This window comes from Octopus bimaculoides, chromosome 3 (assembly GCF_001194135.2).
Source record: "Octopus bimaculoides isolate UCB-OBI-ISO-001 chromosome 3, ASM119413v2, whole genome shotgun sequence".
Classification (NCBI taxonomy): Eukaryota; Metazoa; Mollusca; class Cephalopoda; order Octopoda; family Octopodidae; genus Octopus; species Octopus bimaculoides.
The window spans coordinates 55,869,357-55,874,869 of record NC_068983.1 but is presented as its reverse complement, the minus strand read 5'-3'; the positions used below and the strand labels follow the sequence as shown (position 1 = coordinate 55,874,869).

The window sequence follows — 5,513 nt, the reverse complement described above, 5'->3', positions numbered from 1 at the left end:
TCAAATACTGCTACCCCTTGTGGTCTCCCAAAACAAAACGAAACATCTCGAGGATTGAATCATCACCAGAGGGCACTCACTAAACGAATTGAAAGCATGACTGATCTCGATTACTGGGACCGCCTTAAAGCCTTCAAACTCTAATCCCTCCAGCGCCGCCGCGAGCGGTACATCATTTGCACGATGTGGAGAATATACCGCCAGCATTGCCCAAACGACCTGAACATTAGTTTCAAGGTTCATCCAAGGCTGGGACCACAGGCCATACGTCTCTTGCCCAATTCAGAATCACAACATAGAGGTACACTGCGGCATAATTTCTTTTCCTCAACAGGCCCTGCCCTGTTTAACATTGTCCCAAAACTGATTAAAGAGGAAAAGGATCCCATCACCTTTAAACGGAGACTGGACAGATTTCTTCAAGGAATACCAGCTAAGCCACCCATACCTGGATACAACTCACTCAACAAGAACTCACTACTTGAATGGACCATAAAAAAAACTTGACTTTAAAAGGATTTAGATAATCCTGTCAGGTGGTGCTGTTACGTTAGACATGGCTTGGACCAATCTTTGGTCGAAACAAAGTTTTATCTAAGTATTATATACAATGGATTCCACAGGTATCGTCAACCAAATTTGCTCACAAGGTATTGACCGGCCTGGGGCTATAGCAGAAGACACTTGTCCAGGATACCATGTAATACGACTGAACCCGAAACCTCGTAGTTGCAACTTGAGCTTCTTAACTGTTATGTCTCAAATCTACTGTTATCTAGCACCTTCGGATGATCTCTACTCAACCGCTACACAACTGCTACTCGACTGCTACTCAACAGCTACTCAACACACCTACCACGGCCAGACTACATCTATTTATATGTCTTGGGAGAACCTACTTCTTCGCCAGGGGGCGTCGACACAACATTAACCAAGCCGTGCGTGCGTGTGCGTAATTAGGTATTTCAAACAAATGAATTAGTTTTGTCACAAATGGCCATATGTTTCGTTTTACACGAACTTTTCGAACGAATCAGTTATTGAATTCAGTTGAATTTATAGTTTCATTGAACAGAACTTTTACCCAAGAAAAACGGGATGAGATTTATGAACATTTTCTAAATATAAGCACAGAAGATTAAGAGATTAGATATGAAATGAAAATGAATGGAGGGGGAAAGAAGAGTTATAGCATTTATTGAGAAATTCATGTAAGAATTATATTTAGATACACGTGGCATAGGAGTGGCTGTGTGGTAAGTAGCTTGCTTACGAACCACATGGTTCCGGGTTCAGTCCCACTGCGGGGCACCTTGAGCAAGTGTCTTCTACTAATGCCTCGGGCCGACCAAAGCCTTGTGAGTGGATTTGGTAGACGGAAACTGAAAGAAGCCCGTCGTATATATGTATAAATATATATATGTATGTGTATATGTTTGTGTGTTTGTCCCCCCGACATCGCTTGACAACCGATGCTGGTGTGTTTACGTGCCCGTAAATTAGCGATTCGGCAAAAGGGACCGATAGAATAAGTACCAGGCTTCCAAAGAATAAGTCCTGGAGGTCGATTTGCTCGACTAAAAGGCGGTGCTCCAGCATATCCGCAGTCAAATTGACTGAAACAAATAAAAGAGTAAAACGAGAGTAAAGAGTGGCATATCAGGGAGTGAAGAATGACATGAAGATTTATAATTACATACCAAGGTTGTATTCTTCAATATATTCCAATGCAAAGGACCAACTAATACAGGAACACCAAATAAAATCTTAACTCTCCTTAGTCGCGCTTCAAAATGGCAACCAATGTCGGGTTATTTCTTTTGAATGCTGGATTCCTGTATAGACAAACGGGCGATTAATACTGGAATTGTTTTCCCTGCAGCACTCCCAACCATTAATTCATGTTTTCCACACATGTAATAGTTAAACCTGGAAGGCAGTTGACGTCTCTGGCTTGACCTGTGAACTTCAGAACCAGCTGATGCTTCAGGTGTACTGGGAAAGACAGCAGTATCACACAGAGGAGAATTGACAGAAATTTGGTGATTCCGGAAATTTACCTGGCAATTCAGGTAACTCAGAAACTTCAACTATTCAAGGAATAACAAGAATCTCAGCTTTTGCAACAGTAGGAATATAAGGTATGTCATCTGACTGGATAGGAAAATTCAGAATCGATTTATATGTCGTACTCACTTCAAAATTGACCGCTTTCAAATGTCAAGTTGTAGCGGCTTCCTTTCAGCGTTCATCAGCTTCAAACTTCCGTAGAACACGATCGTCCATTCTAAATGTACGTAGCGTGTGGTATATGTAGTAACTTCGTACTTTGTTCCTTATTATATTGAACTTGACGACATGTATCTGCTTTCAGCAAATGAAAAGCGGTCTGTAACTGACGTTTAAATAACAATTCAACTGGTGATGTTTCAGTTGTTGAATACAGAGTAATTTTGAAAGAGAAGAATCCGTGAGCCTTAATTTCCAGCGATTTTTCTTCGATCATTTTCATCTTCTTCATTGTCTCTTCGAATGTACGAACAGTGTGCTCAATTTGGCCATTAATCTGACAGTACCAGCATTGTCTTTGAGGAACGGAACAAAGAGCGGGGAGAAACCCAACGAGAATATTTGACTTTTTCAATATATTGCCTTTCCAGTCGGTCCAGCTCTTTCTCAGTTCGGTTCTTTATTGAATCTGTAGACAATCTCTACAGATTATTGGTGTTACTATATTTTCAACGGGTAACATTGCTTTAATATCCGTTACACAACCTAGCTTGTCGCTAAACACCTATTTAAACTCTGCTAGAAGCTTTTCCAATTTCACCATCCTCTCTTTCTCAACCGAAGGAAATATGACTCGCCAATTTAAATTGATTTTCTCCATTCAATTTCCACGCAGCAACGTGTGAACTTCGCCTTCAACCACCAATAAAATAAACAAAACAAAGATAAAATGTTTTATAAAAGCATTAAATAGATAAGTCTTTATTGAATGTCAACATTAAAAAAAATGTCATGGGGTCATTTAAAACAAAATTTCCTACGGCAAAAATATTTACGATGAAACTTCTTATAACCTCTCCAACCTCAGATCTACAAGTGTACTGCCCTTTTTCTGTGTTTTTCATGTCATTACTATAATGGCCTCTGCTGCTTTCACACTTCTCCCACTCAGATACATTTAACTCACTTCTCTCTCCATCTCTCACCAACCTTGTTTTGTCCAACCTCCCAGCCTCATGCTGATCATGTCCAGGCCTTTCTCCCCAGAGCATTAGCCGTTTTGGCATCCCCTCCTTGCAGGTGTTGGCCCGCAACTGTTTAAGCCACTGATTCTCAATCGGGTCCATGTGACGCCTGGGGTTCATATAAAATTTTTGGGGTATTTACGCAAGCAAAATATTAAATCAAGGATCCACAGCAGGATTTTATTAGTCAATGAAAGAATTTTGTTTTGGATGTATTTATTGGATGAAACAACCAGGTTTTTTTCTCAAACGTTTTACACAATTCAAGATGTCTCCGACTACTGAAACATTATCTCTCATCAGTGCCGTCTTGAGATATAGTCATATACGCTTAGGGTTGCAATTATTGTGGCGCATTTTTGGTGGGGCCTGCTGTTAGTAAATAAATACTATTGGGCCCAGTGCATTGGTTTACTTGGGGATCTGTAATGCTTACTAAAACAGCCCTGTATCTTAGAGACTGTTATTGCAAAGTGAAAAAAACAAAAGTTTATAGCAGTGACTCCATCTAAGAATATCTGAAGAAGGAATTGTATTCCGAAATATCATTGTTGGACTATAGATAACTAAATTACAACAGGTATATAGTCCATTTTTTGTATTATAGTGCATTGTTGTACCGTTCAAAACTTTTTATTCTTTAAAAACAAAATAGTTTTGAAAGAAGTATCTATAAAACTAGTTTTTAAATAATGAATGGCAATGGAGGGTCCACAGGATACAATAGTACTCAAAGGGGTTCAATGGTAAAAAGTGGTTGAGAACCACTGTTTTAAGCAGAACATTAGCCACCATCAGCCACTTTGGTCTCGGGTGGTCTACAAAAGTCATAGGGACTGCTTGTTCCTCGAGACTTAGCAAGTAAAAACAAATATACCTAATTCTACCCTTATTAGGAAACTTTATGTTTCTCTTAGCTTGTCGTTCTCCCTTTTGTTACTCTACATATCGTGCTAACGAAGCAGCTTCTATCCAGGGGGTCGAAGTGCTAAAAATAGCGGCTAATTATACCTCATATCACACGCTATGATCTTCATTAAATGGAGGGCGTATAATATAATGTATTCATAGATATACTGTAACAGAAAAAAGAACACGAGATGGTCACATCTGGAATGCTTTGATTTATAGATCAGCTAACATTGGGAAACAACAACTGCAACAATTCTACCAATTTCCGTATTACGCCTCACTAATACGTAAATAACATACATCCATTACCAATTTCTCTATTTTCAGTCGCATTGCTATTTACGTTAGATGTCTTCGGATGCGAAACGTCGCAAGAAATCAGTGAGGGTTACGATTTCTATGGAAAAATCTTTAGATATAAACCAAGCAAATAAAACTCAGTGAAAGACGAATGTAAAGGGAGGTAACTAGTGTGAGTTTTAATAAATTTCAGAGGAGAGTTGCTCCCCCTACAATAAACCGTTTACAAATATGCTGCTGAGATTGAATAATACAACACAAAAGAGTTTTCTTCGAAGGCGGAGGTATTGTTTCAGTCGTGTTTGTTTGTCTGTTGGTTTGTCTGTGGAGAAGATATCTCAAGAAGGACCTTTGTGATTTGACGGGCAATTTTTTTTTTATGTAGTGTTTTTGGTACCGAAACACTTTCAAACTTCGTATACTTGTATATTTTGTGGTATAGAACAGATAATAAATTTTGTATTCGAAGTTATTTCACGTTAAAAATTGTCTTATTTCGATAATTTCAACTAATCACTGACGTCTATTCAGTTGAATACAGTAACTGCTGTGACGGTGTATATGGTATTAATCCCCGTTAGTTCTGACATTTCCGATTAACTAGACTGTTCGTAAACAAAGGGGAAAAAGCCATCAAAATATTTGAATATTGCCTGCACTTGTTATTGGAGCTACCAGAATTATTAATGCACCTCCACCAAGTGCTTCATTTCCTAGAAATAGCAGCCAAATCTTCTTCAAATCAAACTCTAGTTTAGGGTTAGGGTTCGGGTTTTAGAGTTAGGGTTAGAGTTAGGGTTCGGGTTGGGGTTAGGGTTAGGGTTATGAGTGAGGTTATGGGGAAAATATACACACACAGATACGCACAGCGTAATTTATTATATAAACAATATATGCGTATAAATTACGATTAAACCGGATGAAATATGTCACAGGGAATAACATTTTTATGACCGGCCAGCACTGACTGTATTCAGTTGAATAGACGTCAGTGATTGGTTGAAATTACAGAAATACGACAACTTTAACATGAAATAACTTGCGATG

At 38.8% G+C, this 5,513-nt stretch overlaps 1 protein-coding gene across 1 annotated transcript in view; it reads right to left on the bottom strand.

Annotated features, from left to right (window-relative positions):
• The window catches only part of LOC106871393 (intraflagellar transport protein 122 homolog), a 264,510-nt gene extending 262,299 nt beyond the window's left edge, over positions 1 to 2,211 (bottom strand). Inside the window, exon 1 of the mRNA XM_052966749.1 lies at positions 1,701 to 2,211. The gene's annotated coding sequence lies outside the window, so the exon portion shown is untranslated. The remainder of the gene's footprint in view (positions 1 to 1,700) is intronic.
• Positions 2,212 to 5,513: the final 3,302 nt, after the last annotated feature.